Source organism: Engystomops pustulosus, chromosome 3 (assembly GCF_040894005.1).
Source record: "Engystomops pustulosus chromosome 3, aEngPut4.maternal, whole genome shotgun sequence".
NCBI classification, from domain to species: domain Eukaryota; kingdom Metazoa; phylum Chordata; class Amphibia; order Anura; family Leptodactylidae; genus Engystomops; species Engystomops pustulosus.
Genome location: NC_092413.1, coordinates 180528886 through 180548304, shown reverse-complemented (window position 1 = coordinate 180548304; position 19419 = coordinate 180528886). Strand labels below are relative to the sequence as shown.

Genomic DNA, 19419 nt, shown 5'->3' with positions numbered 1-19419 from the left:
TTTGAGCGCCCCTCATCTTGAAGGATCTTAAAGGACATCAAGGATTGTAAACCAAACACACTGACATACTTGTGTGTGCCGCCTCTGGCAGGATCTGCTCTTCTTTTAGATTCTTATGCCCTTTCCCTTAAGGAAAAAAAAGCTTTAAAAATCATGCAAAATGAGCCTGAGGGGCTCCAGCTTCATAGGTGTTAATGGAGCCCCTCAGGCTCATTTGCATACTTTTTCATCCATTTATTTCTTAAAAATGGGGGCATGAGAAGCTAAAAGAAGAGCAGATCCTGCCAGAGGAGGCACACACCAGTATGTCACTGTGCTTGGTTTACAATTCTTCATCCTGGTGTTAGATTTCCTTTAAGAGTCAGCAATCTGAAATCTTGGAAAGCTATTTTTGTTTTATTTGATAACATTTGTACAATAAGTACAATAATAAAATCAAGTAAAATAAGAAATCCTTTAGCTTTGTGTTTTGAGGCTAATCGTGCCTCTTTCTCAGCTGATATAGGGATAAGTGTACACTTATATCATGATTGATTGTTGTAATATCTTGTAATATCATGATTGATTGTTGTAATGATATGCCATCTAAGCATGTGACGAGCTGAGCGAAAGTAAACGAAGTCAGCAGAAATGGGTGGTACAATTTAAAGATTAGCAAATTATTCAAGCTTCTCAGACATTTCTGTAAGATACGAATTGGTAATAACTGATGCTGTTAGAATTGTCCTGGAAATTGGTACATAACCTCCCACTCCTCCCCCAGAACACAGGGTAAAAAGGTCCTCATCGATTTTTAAAGAATTGTTTCATTTTCAGTTTTCACTAGAAAGATAATAATGACGATTAAAGTCTTCTGTTATTATCATATTTGCATATTCTTATCTTTAATGTGACACCAAAAGAGACACCAAACATTGGGGTATCTAAACTTGACTCATCTCAAACATATATGACTCTTCTCTGCTCATTTTCACATGACTTTGGAGGAGATTTTGTATAGGGGTGAGATTTCACACAAAAGAGGGAATTCTGCAAGGGACATTACATACCCTACCAAAGGGGACTAGTACCATAATGGGGTATAATCTGGTGAGGATACAATACGATAAAACTTTAATAATCCCACAAATAGGAAATTGCTTTCACCACAGCACAGATATATAGACATGGAAAACATCAACGTAAAAGAGCATGACAATACTGAAGAGGTCATATCAGCATAAAACCAATATAACGAATTACAGAGACCTTGGTTCATAGGTTCCCTTTAACACATACACAGTACATAGATTATGAAACTATAAGAAATGCACATTAGTGTGTCGGATTCATAATTGCTTAGAACTGCTTTAGTGATTGACCACGACTGATGTAAATACTTATAATTAACATTATTTAAGATTGTACATAGGTTTGTAGATAAAGTACAAATGGCCTCCTAACATTATAACAGCTCTTGGGATCTTGCTGATCTGCTTCTCTTCAATTAAGCAGTGTTGAAATCTAGCATGAACGGATCTTTTAAATGTACCATCTGCATCCTGTTCCTGACATTTGTACAATGAAGAACTTATGAAACCACACAAGGTAATGGCCACATAATAAATTACTGTACACATATATCTAACATCTTTGGGAAGATACATAATGGACAGAAGAGGATTATAATATGGATGGATTGGGAAGCATCTAGGAGTCCTATGACTACCCACCAAGTTTGAGCAGGACCCCCATCCCTGATACAAATTATGATACAAGTGTGATAGATCTTGACACACTTGTATACAAGAGGCCTTTCAGGACCTTTGAAGGTCCTCTAAAGATCCTTAAACTGCAGAACTGATAGACAAGAGAAAAAATAATCTCCTTTCGAAGAAGCTTGGTATTGTGTTTAGGCAAAATATCATCCCATCAAAAAATTTAGACCCGGGTCCATGAAAATCTTATGCCCCCACAGCCAATTGTGGATACAATGATTACAATTATCTGCTCCATGCTTCTAAAATCATCCTTTAAAATGACTACTTCTATAAAGGCTGCATGCTATCATTCTTTTCACCTGGTCACAAAATTTTGGGTGGGACAAGCCTTCAAGTTATCTTTCAGTTTACAATATATACAAAATCACAAAAAATTCGGAAACAGAATGTATGGTTTAAATACTCCTCTTTCGATCATTCTGACATTGCTTCTTGATTCCCCAGTCCTCTCCTTACTACTACACAGTAGTATGATGCATTTGCCCCTACTCTCAGCTGGACCATATAAGAGTATAGGGAGGTTCTTAGACTAACAACGCCCTGTGTGCATGGAGTAGTCCAAGAAGCTGGTGGACATTTACCAAAAAATGAAGAAGGATCTGGAAAGTGCGGTAACCAGAACATAACATTAAAGAAGGAGGGTCCCACGTATTTTTAATGTGAAGTGGAGAACCGCTTTAATTTAGCTTCAGCGTCATCTCAAGAGAAATGGAATATTGAACGAAGCCTAATGAAATCAATGAGCTGTTGTCTTTGCAATGGCCAAATATGCTGGTCCTCCTGAGTAAGAGATGTTGTAGAAGGCACGTCTGCGTTCCAGTTAATAGATTGGGACTCTGGGTGTAATATCTCGTCTTTGAACTGAATTCTTGAATTTGTGAAGAACCTCATCTTGAATTTCAAAGTAGGGTATTTAAAGATCAATTTTCTAACCCACACCCCATGTACCACACTTATCAGTTCTTCACAAAGATCACGGTAACTGTCTCTGCCGCACAGAAGCAGCCACCATAAAAGCTGCCTTCAGGCAGCGAATAATTATCATAAGCCATGATACAAGTGTGACTTATATTAACAGAGCCCGAGGCTGCTGCTTAGCTCACCTAACCCTTACCCCAGCTTATACAGCCCATCATGCAGTATTCCAATAAAAACCATTGCAGAACGGTAGTGAGCGTCTGGTGTGGAATGATATATTCAGTATAGTCGGATATATCCATACCAGCCGGTTACATGGAAAGTAATATAATTAGGCTGTATTAGGAGCCACAGAGCCACCAATATTATGAACCTATATTACGGAAAATAATTGCTTTCATCTTTGAAACTTTGTGGGGGTCATTTATATTTAATCGGGACATTTGTGTATGTCTTTTCTTGGTTTTTTTTTGTGACTTTTGGACTTGTTTTATTTATCTTAGAGGTTGATATACCAGGCAGCTGTGTCCACAGGGTTTTGTCGCACAAAAGTTTCTGACTCTTCTTCAGCTTCTTTTAAAGAGCTTCCTACGCATTCCCCGAACTGGGGTCTATTTGCAACTTTTTAACCTTGCTGAGCCAAAATTGCAACTTTTTCAAACGTTATCATCTGGATTTTAAAGATAAATCAGGCGCACCAATGAAAAAATCTTCTGTTTTTGCCAGGCGAGTGGAAAAGTTGCAAATTTAGGCGCAAATATATCAAATGTTCCCAAAAAAGTCGCAAAAATAAAAGAAATAAAGGAGAAAATTCGAAGATAAATATCCCCCGGTGCCTTGTACCGTATAAAATCTTTGTTCTGTTGGAAAGCCCCTTTAAGCGTGAACATTAGGACTAAGGCATCTTCAGCTATTGGACATGAATTATTTATGTGGATCTCTGTACTTAAAGCCCTGAAAGGTTGGCTGTAAAATGCTTATGTTATATAAAGTGTATAGCCCTGTAAAAAAAAAAAAAATCTATAAAATATTAGAATAAAAAACAATTCCGCTTACTAACAATACAATTTAACTTTAAGTTTCTTCTAAAACGTACATAGTAATTATTCTCTACAGGCCGAGGATCAAAGGAAGAAGTGTCCATAAAGTGTCACTTGTGCTACATAAGATCTCACAGCTATGTATAGGCTTGTTCAGGAAGTAGTCTAAGGACCTTATCTAAGAGCAACAATTTCAGACAAACACTTGAACATAGTGAAAAGACACTAGAGACTCAGAGCTAATAGTTGTGTATAATGGTGTGCCAGGGTTAGGCAAAGTTCAATGTTGTAGTATAGTAGCAAATATCATTTTAGTAAAGCAATTTTCTTTTTACCATGACTCATTTGAGACACCCTAAAGCCCTTGTCTAAAGATACAAACACATTAGAATGAAATAGGCTGAAGGCTAAGCTACCGTATAATAAATGACTGTCTGGTGAACAATTATTGTGTAGATGCCGCCATGAAAACCTTAGTCCATAGTGGCCGATACATTTTTACTCGCACCACTGAAGGGCAAGTGATCCATGTTCAGGGAATTTTCAGATCATTAACAGATGAAACAAATATTTAGTACAACTTTTAGATGAAAATTACAAACATGGCCACCTTCTTTCTAGACATTGACAGTGGGTCGTAGGTTGTGCCAATTGGTTTTTCAATCACCAGACATATATGGTTGTTATGGTTGGCATCATCCATTTTCATAAATGTTAAATGTCATGTGTATGGTCACCTCAAGCTCCAGCCAAAAGGCCTCACCCTAATTATTAACTACATGAAAACCATTTTCCCATCTTACTGAGTAATGACATATGCCTGGTGCACACAGCAACTAGAATGTGACTTATAGTAAGAGATTTAGTCTCATGGCAACAATTCGGTAGTTGCAACTGTGCCCAGTTAGACAGAAATTTATCTCTTCTCTAGTTTCTGAAGTTCACATTCACTATTGTGAGTAGTAAGGTGGTGCAGTCACAAGTAACCATGTAGTCCTAGTATGACAATAATGGCGGTTGTCATTGTTTTGTCTTAGCATTGCGGTGCTGGCTTTCATATTTGATTCTGGGCAAGACCTGCATTGGTTTTGTATGTTCTCTGGTTTAATCCTAAACTTAAAACCTAAATATACTCCTATGACGGCTCCTATGTAACTGATCACATTTTATGTCACATCAGAGATAGTGGCTGATGTTGGTGCAATGTCTGCACACCACTGCAGAACATGTTGGTGCTATATAAGCAACATGAATAAATGATAATAATCCATACATCTGTGTCTTCTGGACACGACCAGAGCATTTATAGTATCCATGTGTTTTCAAGAATCTCAGTTCCCAAACATTAACTAACACCTTGAGAATGGGGAATAGAGACTGCAGAACACAGCAAATTAGAAATTTGCATTAATCTTTCTTACTCAACAATTAAGGGGCTACAAGAAAATAAATATTTTTCAAGCAGCTTAACACAGATCTCTAATAAAGATAGCCACCGCTAACCAATACACACAGCTCCAGTTCTGCAATGCCAAGGTCAGCACTTATGTTTAATAGGAAGTGTCTAAGAATAGGCAATAAATGGCAGCATTGGTGACCCACTATAGCAACTGGAAGAAGGGACAAAGCTGTCCATATTTTTGGGATTGTTTTTGGTGCTGCAGCTAACTTATTTGATGTGGGTCCAAAGTTTCAGATCCTGAGCCATTTATAATTGATAACATATGCATTGGATAGGACTTCAAGACACAAAATCTGAAAAAAAAACATTTAAAGGGAGTTTTTCCAGAAAAAATCTGGAAAACCCTTGAGGGCTGAGGGGGTGGTTTGTTCTGGCTCCCGTGTCATACAACGCTCCTGTGCCCAACCCAAATTTCTAAAGGGGTCACAGGGCCCACGGTAGCCAATAAGTGGCATCCTCAGACCTGTGGACAATAAAGGAAGCGACTTCCAATCGTAATTGGAAGTGACGTCTCATAGTCTAAGGAACCACTCATTGGCTATGGATATTGTGATGCCCTAAATCTTTCATTCATATACAGTACATTTGAACTCTTTGGCGAGTTATTATGATCTCTTATTTCAGAATGTTTTAGGTTATTAATAGCCCTTTTTCAACATAGCAAAAGTTTGCCTTTCAGTCACAATGCTACACAGACAAAGGCTTATCGAGATGGGTTACTAGTGGTTCTTATATTCTACAGCCAAATTCTGCAAATTTTTTTGTTAGCAAATAATTTTCTAAAGAAGGCTTACTAGCTCAGTGACTTACTAGCTCATTTACATAGAAGAATGCAGCTATCTACCTTATAAGGTGCCGTTATCAGTGTTATAAAGGCCCCCGGTGCAGTCATGCACTGAAAAATAAAGACAATTTGTGAAGTGCCGATCCTCCTTTCCAATAACTTGCCTTTGTGTTCTCAAGACAATGGAAATAAATTAGCTCTGCAAATGAATCAAAAGTGTCTTTTGCAGAGATTGAGTTCTTTGCGCCTCAGTGGGCACACGTCAAGGTTTATTTCTTGGCTTACATAATGCAAAAGGAGACTTTCCCCAGCCCTGAAACCATTACTATTCCTCACTGCATCTGTCTCATTTGCCTGGAGTTGGCATGAGAAATTGGCATGCAATTTGTGTCACAGCAGCATCAAACAGGCTCATCCCAGAGCTCATTAACCCATCTAGCCGGCCCCAAGAGAGAAGGGTTAAACCTGCACATGTCTACCGGGTCACATACATTCCCAGAAGTCATTGTTTTTACTGCTTTATTGTTACTTAGGCTTTTATAATAATGTACAGAATTTCTTTACAGCCCTCTGAAAGAGTCTATTATTACACTAGTATTATTACATTATTAATATGTATCTTTCTTGGTTATCTGACTTTACCAATTAAGATATCAACCGGCAGTGGGATGATATGAAAGACGAGTGGGAAATGATGACTCATTATATACGGTCTACTACAAGTCACACGATAAAGGATGAAACGGAACCAAATAGTAGTCATCAAGATTATGCATATATGGGGAAGATTTGTTGCCAGGATTTCTCCAGCAATTCTAGATATCTTGATGGGGTTGTTTTATGACTATTTTAAGAGACAGTACTGCATTTTATAGCAGTAGATTAGCAATGTAGTCTAAGCGATACCTCTCGGGTCGAGTATTTGACGGGAATGATAGGATTACATTACTGCCCAGTAGCTCTCCATTTGGAATATGTTCAGATCCTTCCTGTAATATCTGCTGTAGGAGGGTAAAGTCCATACAAGATGGATGGTTGGACAACCTTACACACAATTATTGGGTCTAGGGTCTATAGCCCTATATAAAAGTGTAGTATGGCATAAATCTGGGGAAGCTAAAATCCTTAACAAAATGAAATTCTGAAGAGGACACAGAGGTTTATCTTCTGGTGATCTCCCCTGTTTCTTGCTAATGTTTGGCTAGATGGGGCAGGGCTTAGCATAGTGGGTGGAGCTTCAGAAAGAATCCTGCTCCATCCAGTTGTCTTACATTCAGATAGAAAGCCATGAACAGGAGGAATCGGAGACATCACCAAGTTATGTATGTACATTTTAATGTTAATTGTAATTGAAGACCAAATTAAAGAAGGATATAAATTACTGGATGTATTTTTAGGTACATTTTCCGCATATAAAGTCAGAAAATAAATCAAAATCCTTCAGGAGTAATGGGAGTGGAAGGACATTAATTCATCAATATGCAAATGCTTTTATTCCTTATTGACCAGAAAATCTTTCTGAATGTGAAATCTTTCCACTTATAACCACTTTAGGCCAGATCTCCTTGTTGACATAGGCAAAATTTTACGACTGCTTGTGACTTTTTCCCTATAGGGATACATTAAAGTCGGGTCTTGGTAATCCTGCAATATTCAGTCTGTGTAAGCCCAACTCTGCTTTAACAAATGAGCAGCACTGAACAATGAAAACATAATACATCACTGCTGGAATTGGCCGTCTATACATAAATATGTGAACAATTTCCTATGCATGCGTGTGCGGCTTGTTCAATGTAAACAGAATTGTGCACATTCGGCAGAACAATAGCTCCGCTGTGCCTTCGCTTATTGGGGATGACGTGGAGTAAAAGGGCCTATAGACACAAGTCATTGGTGTGTTCAGAAACTACTGAAAGGTATTCTCTCAGTTGTTTGCACTCTGTTAATTAAAAAAGTCTGGTGCTTGAGATCTAACAACAAAGACCATGCTCTGACCAGCCATGAACTCATGTCGGCTAGCGAGCAAACAGCGGAACATTTCTACAAAAATACATGTTCTTACTATCTGGAAAATAATGCATAAAATTAGAAATATTCAATATATAAAGAATTTACTGACAAATTCTACATTTATTTACATAGTACGGTCTTAGGCCCAGTTCACACTTCCATTTTGGGATTCTGTTTTACTCTTATCCTGGTAGAGAATAAAAGAAACTAAAAATTGATGGGTTTTATCAGTTATCAAAGACTTGCATGCACAAAACACCCCAAGTATTACGGAAGGGACCCTCCTTTCTATAAGAGTCTATGTGAACTAATGGAAACAGAATCTTTCCCGTATACCATCAGTATTTGGTTTCCATTATATTCATTAATAACAGAAAACTTAGAATTTAAGAATTTATGGGTATTTTCCCAGAATTGACACATTGGGGCTTATTTACTGAGAGTCCGCGGCCGCACTTTCTTTGGATTTTCTGACGTTTTCGGGTTTTGCACGGTTGGGGCAGGTATTTAACTGGGGATTGTGTTGCACACGATTGGATTTTGGTGCAGCTGCGCCAGCTTTCATGCGACAGAAATCTGGGGGCGTCCCGTTGGACGATCTGACTGATTCGATTTCAACTTTCAAATTGTTGCAAGATCAAGCACATACATGCACCAGGAAGAAGAAGATGAACTCTGTCGGACCTGAGCGGGGAAGCGACACATGCAGCATATCGGGTGCACGATTTTAGTGAATCGCAGCACAGTACATGTTCGTCGGACAATGCACTTTCGTGAACTCTGCGGGATCGGGTAAGTAAATGTGCCCACTGAGGTCCATTCACCAGTTTTCTGGCGGACTTTGCATGTTCTTTCTAGTGCAAACTGCTTGCACAGGTATTTAAGAAGTGTCCGCACCGCAAATGTGTTGCGTGCAACCGTTTTGTAGCACAACTGCATTATGCTTAATGTTACACAAATATATGCACTGAAGGGGGCGTTATGGTAAAAAAAGGAACCTGTCACCAGGAGACCCATTTTTAGCTCTCCCCCAGTCCCCACAGAGCATAGTACATACACCGTCAAAGAGTTTTTGTATAAAAAATAGGTTTACAGAAAAAAAGATATGTTATATAGTACCTTTCAATGCCATGTGCTGTGTCACCTGGGAGTGGCTATAGAGGAGCAGTTCCACCCCACCTCCCCACCCTTGGAAAACCACTCCTCCTCCTTTTCAAATAAATGAAATGAATGAAACTCCCATTACTCGGGATTGGCTGTAGAGGAGCAGGGGGCGTTGCTAGGACAAGTGATGGGCGTTTTCATATATTTGAAAAGGACACATGGAGGAGCGGTTTCCCAAGGGGGAACCTATTTTTTATACAAAAACTCTTTGGCAGTATATGTACTATGCTTTGTGGGCACTGGGGGAGTGCTAAAATGGGTCTCCTGGTGACAATTTCCCTTTAAATGTGCAGCAAAAAGTTGGAGCACTCTATCGGGGCGGGGCAGTGCAGTGGGCGAGAGATTCATGGAGAATCCTGAATCTGGCGTCCCCTGCACACTACACAGACAAACTGCACATAGTACAGACTGCACTGTTCGATTATCCCATACCGAAGTCCTACGATCAGTGCACCAGACACTTAACACTTATGCTGCAGATAGTATTAAGTGTCTGGTTAATGAGGGTCCCACCACTGTCACCCTAGTAGTCAAGAGAAAGAAGGTCCATCATTTGGTGGATGTGGTTGCTCATTAAGTACTTTCAATGGCTTTTTCAATCAATCCCATAGACTTTGTGTATATAGGTGATTAGTATTTGGTTAGTGGAACCCCCACCACTGTGACCCCCACTAATCATAAGAATGTAGGTGCATTATTTGGTGGATATAAATGTTTAGAAAGCAGTGGTTGAGCGAGTACTTTGCATGACTATTTCCATCAATCCCATAGACTTTGCCTATATAGGTGATAAGTGTCCCAGCACTGTGTCCCCCACTAATCATTAGAATGTAGGTGCCCCTTTTGGTGGATGTGATAGTTGAGAAAGCATTGGTTAAGCAGGTACTGTGTGTGGGTATTTTCACCAATCCTTTAGATAGACAATAAGTGTTCATATCCTTTTAGCTCTCTCACCATGATTCCAATGACACAAACAGCATTTACCTTTATTTTATTGTCATATATATTAGATTTCTTAACACAATGCAAGTCATGACGCAAGTGTGAACAGAGCTTTAAACAGTGCAGTCATCATCCTGAAGGCTACAATGCTCCGTACAAAAAAACAATATGTACATAGGCAGAGAATAACAATAGGAGCGATAACCCATTGTTCTATGAAGATATCGGTGCTTGATATTATTTAATGCTTATAAATTATTATTACTTATAGGACACATCCATTGCCCTAAATAAATATGACGCTATGCATGTGCCCATTACATAGTTGGCTTGTGCCCCATGATGCAATGCCTGGGCCTCTACACCATGATGAGCAGCTGACAGCACACTCATTTATTAACATACCACAAACGCAAGGCCGATTCCTTTTCATGATCTCATCAATTATTACAGGAAACCAAAAAAAGTCTAAAACATGATTCATATGAGCAGTTAATTATGGTTTAGTGACGCCCACTTCTATTTTACTCGCCATCATAACGCGGCATTTCTGCCAGTACAGCAATTAACACATACCGAGCAATTCAACGAAAGCTGGCCCTAAGACAGCGCTGACAAACTGGCTCCATCTCATCCTGATGAGACTAAACCTTCCTCCTGCACTGACCCCATTCAGCATGACTGCTTACACTACTGTCGCTTCCTCACAAGCTCCACGGGTCTCTAATAAAGACGAGCCAATACTCTTTTTTTGCCAAACAGGAAGACGCTAATCTGGTTGAGAATTTCCAATTATGTTTAAAATAAAAAGGAATAAGAATATGGATCCAATAAAGTAATGATGTAATAATGTCAATGATGAAACTACGGAGACAGATAAAACTGCTGCTCATCTGTATTTAAGCAGCCCTTAAGTCTACTTGCTTAAAGGGGTTGTCCATTTAAAGGGGCTTAGCCACTGGTATAAAAGTGCTACTCCAGTTCTGGTGCCGCTCTCCTTCTGCTCATTCATTTTGATCCAATGATTTGTACAGTCCCTAAACAATCTAAAGAGATCCAGTTGGCTAAGATGGGATATGATATTTCGGAAGGTAATAGAGGTACAAGTACACTATACTTGTCTTCAGAAATATTAAAGTACAACTGTAAAGTCTAAAAACTTTTGCCTAACTCTGCACTAAGCAAAAATAAGCAATTCTCTATTTTATGATAATTAGCTATCTTCAGCTCTATTTGCCATGCTTTCTGGTTGCTTTGGGAAACCGTATAGTTCAGCTAAAGACGACAGGAGGCTTGTTGAGAGGGGCTGTATGGGTTGTAGTGATGTCACAAACATGTGACGCATCACATGCTTCAGGTCGACTATTTACAAACAAGATGTCCTGCATCATTTGAAATACTTAGTGTGATGTAAAGGACCTTCAGTGATGTCACAATGTTATATATACCAGATGTATCAGCAGCATGATACAGGTATCAATGGAATTGTTATCAAAGTCTCTCTCCAGCTGTGCTAAAACCTGTTTTTTGTCAGTAACTTTACAGTTACGCTTAGAAGGACCTGACTAATGCATATTTAAAGGGAACCCGTCACCAGGAGACCCATTTTAGCACTCCTCCAGTCCCCACAGTGCATAGCATACACTGCCAAAGTGTTTTTGATCTTGGGCACGGTTGCAGCAGCAACCCCTGCACCCCATCAAGTTATACCCCTGATCAGAGTCTTAAGGGGAAATTGTCATGGCTATTTGGGACACTGAACAAGCCATAGGTCTTTGTGGATCAGTGACTTAGCAGTAGAGGATGTGAGTAATAAACATTTGCTTGATATAAGACTATTTGGGACACTAAACCTCTGATCTATATAGATCTGTGGGTGATTTAATGTCCCACATAGTCCTGGCCGTGCCCCTTTAAGCTGGCCATACATTTCAGATAGCTGTAAGCCATACCAGCTGTCTTGGCCAATATACATACATGCTCGGCCAAGCAGGTCATATGTAGTACATGGGTGAGGGGAGGAAGTCTAGTGGTGGCTTATCTTCTACAGAACAAAAGGATCAAGCAGCTGAAATCGACTTTGGGGAAGTGCTGGAAGGCCCCCATACACACCCCATACACATCAGCTTGTTGCCCAAACCCATCAAAATTGGCATATTAGGTCAATAAACATCCAATGTGTAATTCATAGCTATAGAGCATCTGTATGTTGTATACATTTATCAATGTGAATGAATATGCTGCTATAGAATATAGATAATACACATACCTGCTTATTGTGGGACTACAATGTCAGAATGTAACCAGTATGATGCTAAAGTAACAAAATACTCATCTCAGAATTCTTAGAGCTGGCCAAATCCTTACACAACAGATTGCATCTGCCATTGACACGTTAATTATTTACCTACATTTGCAAATACAAAGGCACTTCCTAAACCCTCGCGTGACAACTGACTGCTGAGAGAGGATGTCTCCACACAATGGAAGGGACACCGGCTAAAATGCAAAAGAGTATTACTGTTACAGGTTTTTCTTTTTGTAATGGTTCTGTTGTTGAAAGCTTTTCTGAGGAGCAGCGATAGCGTCTGTTCATGGAAAAGTGCACAGCTGGGAGCAGCTTTAGGCTGAGTAAGGCTACACGCACACTAATGTTGTGTTCACCTAGTGCTATCCATTCACACTGACACATTCGTTTCAATGGACCCATGTGCATGAACATTTTCAAGTGGAAGCTGTAGAAAACATAGAGCAGGTCCAGCATGGTGGCTCAGTGGTTAACATTACAACCTTGCAGTGCTAGGATCCTGGGTTCAAGTTGCCCCCCAGGCAACAAATGCAATTAGTTTGTAAGTTCTCTCTGTGTTTGTGTGGGTTTCCTCCAAAACATACTGATAGGTTGATTAGATTGTGAGCCCCATGGGGACAGGGCTGAACTGGCAAGCTCTGTGTAGCGCTGCGTAAATAAAAGAATTATTATTATTAATTCCAGCCTATATTTGCAGGCATAGAATTGTACGGGAAATTAAAAATTACAGAAACCATGCCAGTGTCGTCTTTGTGCCATCCATTTTTTGCAGATCAATTTGTAAGTAACATGATCATGTGACCCTTCAAGAGGTTCGGCTTAGCTAGTGACATCATGTGCCACCCTTCCAAAAACAGGCTGACATACAGACAACCGTTTTTGAGCACATGTGGCTTGGCAATGGATTACAAAGCAATAACATATGGACCACATAAATTCCATTGATCTGTTGTTTGCAGCAGCCAAACACATTAATGTGCAGGTAAGGGAAAGCAGGACCTGGGGATCCCCCTTTACTTGCTGGAATTGCCCTAATATAGCACATACAATTTTGTTTCTAAAAGAAAGCTAACCTCCTTAAAAAGATGCTTAAAATAACAGCACTCAGTGTGATCAGTGGTTAGCACTACAGCCTTACAGCGCTGGGGTCCTGGTTTCAACTCGCATCCAGGTCACCATCTGCAAAGAGTTTGTAGATTCTGTCTATTGGTAGGTTAAGATTGTGCGCCCCATGGGGACACGGACTGATTGTTATGTGCAGCACTGCTATATAAATAAAGAAATTATTATTAACCGTAACTCACCTTTTATATCCCCCTCCATTCCGGATCCCCACACTTGTGGCGCTGCCAGTCTTGTGCTATTGTCCTGCATCAATGACATGCTGTACATCCATGTGACCACTGCAAGCCAATGACTGTGCCCAGTAGTGATAGCACGCTGTTAGTGATTGGCTGCAGCGATCACATGGATGGACATGACATCATCAATTCAAGACAAGTAAATCATCAACTGAGAAGTGGTGCTCCACTGGCAGAAGATTTATTGGGTGATTTATGGTTAATTAGTTATTTTTTTTTTTAATTTCTTCTGTTTGGGTGCTATTACTAAAACTCCCACATAGCCATCTTTCGGCTTTGTTATGTACATCATAGGGATGTACCCGACGATTTCCGTTTTGCGCCAAATTGCCCCGGGATTTTGGCACAACCGATCAGATTTTGGTGCATTGTGCCAGCTTGCACGTGACAGAAATGGGGCGGGGGGCGTGGCCGTCGGACAACCCAACGGATTCGGACAAACCGTGGAATTTAAAAGGAATTGTGATGCAACATCAAGCACTTACATGCACCAGGAAGAAGAAGGTGAACTCCGGCGGACCTCAGCGCTGAAGCGACAGATGTAGGATATCGGGCGCACGATCTTAGTGAATCGCGGCAGACCCAAATCCTTGTCGGACAATGCACCACGGGATCGCGACAGGACCGGGTAAGTAAATCTGCACCAATATCTTCATACATACAACAATATATATTCTGTTCGTATACAGCGGCTACATTTTGAATAAATCGTAGTATAGACACCCTATTTGTCTATCCACCATACTTTACACTGCAGTACTGCGTGCACAAACCAAGAACAAGATTATCAAGAAAGCATTGCACATTAAGATGATTTATCATTACCATTACAAACCAAACTACCTACAAGTAACAATTTATGAGGTTCAACCATAGATCTGATCTGTATACTACTCACATGGCAGAAGGTTTCATTTCCTGGGTGATAATATGTACAATGAGTAACACTTTGTGCGTTTCCAGGTAGGCCCATGTATAATGTGATGGAGTAATGTGGGGACATACTGTATATCTCAGTTCCCGAAAACCGTTGAGGTCATTTGCGGTGACAACCATGCATCTACAGAACCTATTGTATTGTCTCCATTCAGCCATGGCCACTGCTATCGGAAAACCCTGCAATACACTGTAACCGCCCTGGCAAGCAGCAGAGGCATTAACAATGCTGCCAAGTCTAAGTGAATTGACAATTTAGAAGAGGCTCTGCTTTGTCAACAAGAGCACAGTGCTACATTATATTGCAAGGCAAAAAGAGTGCTGCATGTGTTCTTCAAGAAGAAAACGCTATCACAAATTCAATCTTACCACGGAGGATTCTCTCTATGCGATTAATGCAGCTGACTTACTCTCCAGCTTCAATATCCATTACACTGATGAGAATTACATCTTGAGGCCCGGAACGTGCAAGTACGTGCCCCTGCCGCAACCAAATGTGGAAGCTACAGGTCTCTCTGCAGAGATGTTGTGGTGGTTTATATAATGTGTACAATGTAAAGTTACACCCTAGTCCAACAGAAGTTTTCCTAAAAATGGGGGAGCGCTTCAAGACTTTCTATAAAGCCGGAGATGGGGTGTTCCTCCCTACTAGAACATAAAGACATGAGATAGAGGACATAAGGTACAGCAGGCAGGAAGGGGGTTTCTTTTTTATTAACTGTGTAGATTGACACTGTTAAAAAAGCTTTCTAGCCCTGGTTGTGGAGGCACTGCTTATGGAGGTAGACCAGCAGAGGTACCAGAGATACACTGGCACTGCTTGTATAGGCACTGCCTGTGGAGGTACTCTGGGACCGCTTGTATAGGAACTGCTATGGAGGTACTCTGCCACTGCTTGTATAGGCACTGCTTATGGAGGTACTCTACCACTGCTTGTATAGGCACTGCTTATGGAAGTACTCTACCACTGCTTGTATAGGCACTGCTTATGGAGGTACTCTGGCACAGCTTGTATAGGAACTGCTTTGGAGGTACTCTGGCACAGCTTGTATAGGCACTGCTTATGGAGGTACTCTGGCACAGCTTGTATAGGCACTGTTGTGGAGGTACTCTGCCACTGCTTGTATAGGCACTGCTTATGGAGGTACTCTACCACTGCTTGTATAGGCACTGCTTATGGAAGTACTCTACCACTGCTTGTATAGGCACTGCTTATGGAGGTACTCTGGCACAGCTTGTATAGGAACTGCTTTGGAGGTACTCTGGCACAGCTTGTATAGGCACTGCTTATGGAGGTACTCTGGCACAGCTTGTATAGGCACTGTTGTGGAGGTACTCTGGCACAGCTTGTATAGGCACTGTTGTGGAGGTACTCTGGCACAGCTTGTATAGGCACTGTTATGGAGGTACTCTACCACTGCTTGTATATGCACCGCTTATGGAGGTACTCTACCACTGCTTGTATAGCCACTGTTTACGGAGGTACTCTGGCACAGCTTGTATAGGCACTGCTTATGGAGGCACTCTGGCACAGCTTGTATAGGCACTGCTTATGGAGGCACTCTGGCACAGCTTGAATAGGCACTGTTGTGGAGGTACTCTGGCACAGCTTGTATAGGCACTGCTTATGGAGGTACTCTACCACTGCTTGTATAGGCACTGCTTATGGAGGTACTCTGGCACAGCTTGTATAGGAACTGCTATGGAGGTACTCTGCCACTGCTTGTATAGGCAATCCCTATGGAGGCACTCTGCCACTGCTTGTATAGGCAATGCCTATGGAGGTACTCTGCCACTGATTGTATAGGCACTTCTTATGGAGGCCCTCTGGTACTGCTTGTGCAGGCCCTCTCACATTTTGTATGGAGGTTCTCTGGCCTAGTTAAGGCAATCTTACACAGAAATGTTTGTGGAGGTACAACAGCACTGACTATGGGGGCACTATGACACTGTTAAATTTAAACACTTCTAACACAAGTAAGACTGATAAAATATCTAAACTATATGAAATAAATTCCATCTACATAGACAATACCAATTCTAAGAGGGAGGACCTGCTAAACCTATTAGTTAAGAGAGACTTAACCTGATACATTATAGTAAGTGAAAAAAGCAAAATGACAATAAATGACACTTAGAAAAGGAAGAAAATATTAAAAAACTAACTTAGGCTCCAACTCCAGTGATCTGCTATAGAACATCTTCAAGTCTCATCCAGTTTTTATGTCGAATCTAAGAGTCTCACTTTATATCACTGATGGTTTATGGGTCAAGATCACATATTTTTAAACCTTTACCTATTTGTATAACAGTGCTGATGCATGATGTGCCAACTCCATATAACAATGTTATAGTTTCCTTCACCTATTATTCTTCCAATGCTACATTTTTATGACATGTCATCTAAATATCCCCTACATTATAACCTATGGGAGTTGACCCTTTGATATTCCACAGATTCAGACAGCAGGAAAGCCTTGCCGTCAATGGAAATACACGAATGCATACATGCTAGTATATGTTTTAACAGCAGAAAAGTTTCCCGTATTGTTTCCCACAACTGCTGCATACAACCCTTCCATACTTACAGTAATAAGTAATCCCTTCACTGGGTAGTAGTAGTTTCTGACCTTATTATTGCCATAGTCCAAACATAGAACTGTCAACATTGCACAATATCCACTCTAAATATAATCCGCAGCCATAGTCCCCCTGGCCTAGACCTCAAGGAAACTTGTCTAGCTGCATGACCTCTTGCTGCTTCAAACCCAGGAAGAGACAGCTACATAATCCAGGCTACCCTCCACAAACCACATTATGCAGGTCCATGTATAACAACACCCTGCTAGGTTGTAGTCATCATAGATAATTGCACATTCTACCTCAATAGGCAGCACACAATTGCCACATGTATTGCTCTGGGCCCAATTCCGAATTGCCTGAAAGAACTGTTAATATGCCACCTACTGTGTGCCCTCACATCAATAGGGTAACAATACATCATTCAAGTGAGGGCAAGCATTAACAACAATGGATATAACAGCCTCTAGAAACTCCCTACATGTTCCTAGGTGGGTCCTGAGATATGAGGAGCACACAGCAGACCATGTGCAAAAACAGGAACATTATCATCCAAACACATAAAAACACAAAGCAAACTTACAAGCGTAATCCTAAACATGGCAGCAGCTGCCCATGACACATAATATGCCAGGCACAGACCTCCACATTATGTACAACGTTACAATGTTGCAAAGTTTATTTGTAAACATTGTATCCACAAGAAATAGAATTCGCAAGATGGTAAAAGCCTACAACAAAGGTCCACAGGTTTAATATTAACACAATGAACCAGGGTGGCACAGAAGACATCTTGCACAGGGTGGGCACAGTATACGGTAGTTGTAAATACTATTTTATACAGAAAAGATCAAATAAAGGTGGAGCTGTGCTGTACCAGAACATTCATACTTGGAGGAGACACAAAGCACTTACCTTACACCGAGCAGATAGATCCACTACTTGTCATTTAAAGCCCTAAGACCCAGCATAAACCAGAAGGAAGGACAAAAATTGTACAAAGGATCCTTGGAAAACGTTACAATTCCTCAATGCTCCCAGTCTCCAGATGTGCAATGCGTAATGGCACAGGGTGAGGTGCCTGCCAGCAGACTGGGTATCCTGGTAAAGTTACTGCAGGAATGATACTCCCATATTAGGCACAGGGCACAGCTGCACCCCTTTTGGATCCACACATGTAGTTGAAGGCACAGCTGACTGGCACCCCTGTTCTCCCTGGCATATCACAGGGCAGCACCAGTCCAGCCATCAGTCATAGAAGCCGTTTCCCTCTGCAGATCCCTGTTTTTTTCCCTATGGGGGCAGTTTTGCTTTGTGTTTAAAGATTACCTTTGTTACCCCCACCCCCTGCATAGGAGGGAGACAGCCCAGATGGGAAGAGCCTGCTGCTGCTGCTGTTGCTGCTGCTGAAGCAATGCCCCATCCTGAAAGCTGATCCCTGCTGATCTCATCACTTACAACTCACTAATCCAATGGCGGGGGAATGAGGAGCAGATGGAGACGCCCATACTCTGCCTCCTCTTCTCCAGGCATCGCAGCGCACAATGAAAGGAGCCCACCAGCTGGCTGAAAGTGGAAGTGGTGCTCTGCTGCAGGCTCCAAGACAGGGGTGACAGGAGTCCACACAGCTCTGACTGCTACTGGCATCATACATGATATAGCATCTCACTAACCCCTTCAGGACCAGGCTTTTTCAGGTTTTTGCACCTCCATTTGCCCCCCTGCTCCTTCCACAAGCCATATTCTTACGATTTTTCTGTTTACAAAGATGTATGAGAGGTTGTTATCAGCAAGACAAATTATACTTTCTAATGTCCCAATTTAATATTCTGTGTCATTTACTAGGAAAGTGGAAAAAAGGAGTAAAACTGTTTATTTTTACACTTTAACATCTCCCACCAGGATGAAGGATTGTAAACCAAACACACTGACATACTGGTGTGTGTCCCCTATGGCAGGAACTGATCATCTTCAAAGAGGACCTGTCACCCTGAAAAACGGTACTAGGAGCTGCTTACTAAAGGGGGGCTTTGAGATTGGTCCTGTGTTTCTAGTGTACAGCGCAGCAGTGTCTGCTAGCGTTATCAGAGGTTTCGAAGAAGCGGCATTAAAAAGTATGCAAATGAGCCAAAGAGGCTCCAGGCTCTATTAACA

The 19419-nt window shown here is 41.0% G+C and overlaps 1 protein-coding gene across 2 annotated transcripts in view; it reads right to left on the bottom strand.

The window, feature by feature from the left end:
* The window catches only part of SPSB4 (splA/ryanodine receptor domain and SOCS box containing 4), a 101688-nt gene extending 82951 nt beyond the window's left edge, over positions 1–18737 (bottom strand). Inside the window, exon 1 of one of the 2 annotated variants that reach the window (XM_072143118.1) lies at positions 18181–18737. The gene's annotated coding sequence lies outside the window, so the exon portion shown is untranslated. The remainder of the gene's footprint in view (positions 1–18180) is intronic. The other variant, XM_072143120.1, reaches the window with a different exon arrangement.
* Positions 18738–19419: the final 682 nt, after the last annotated feature.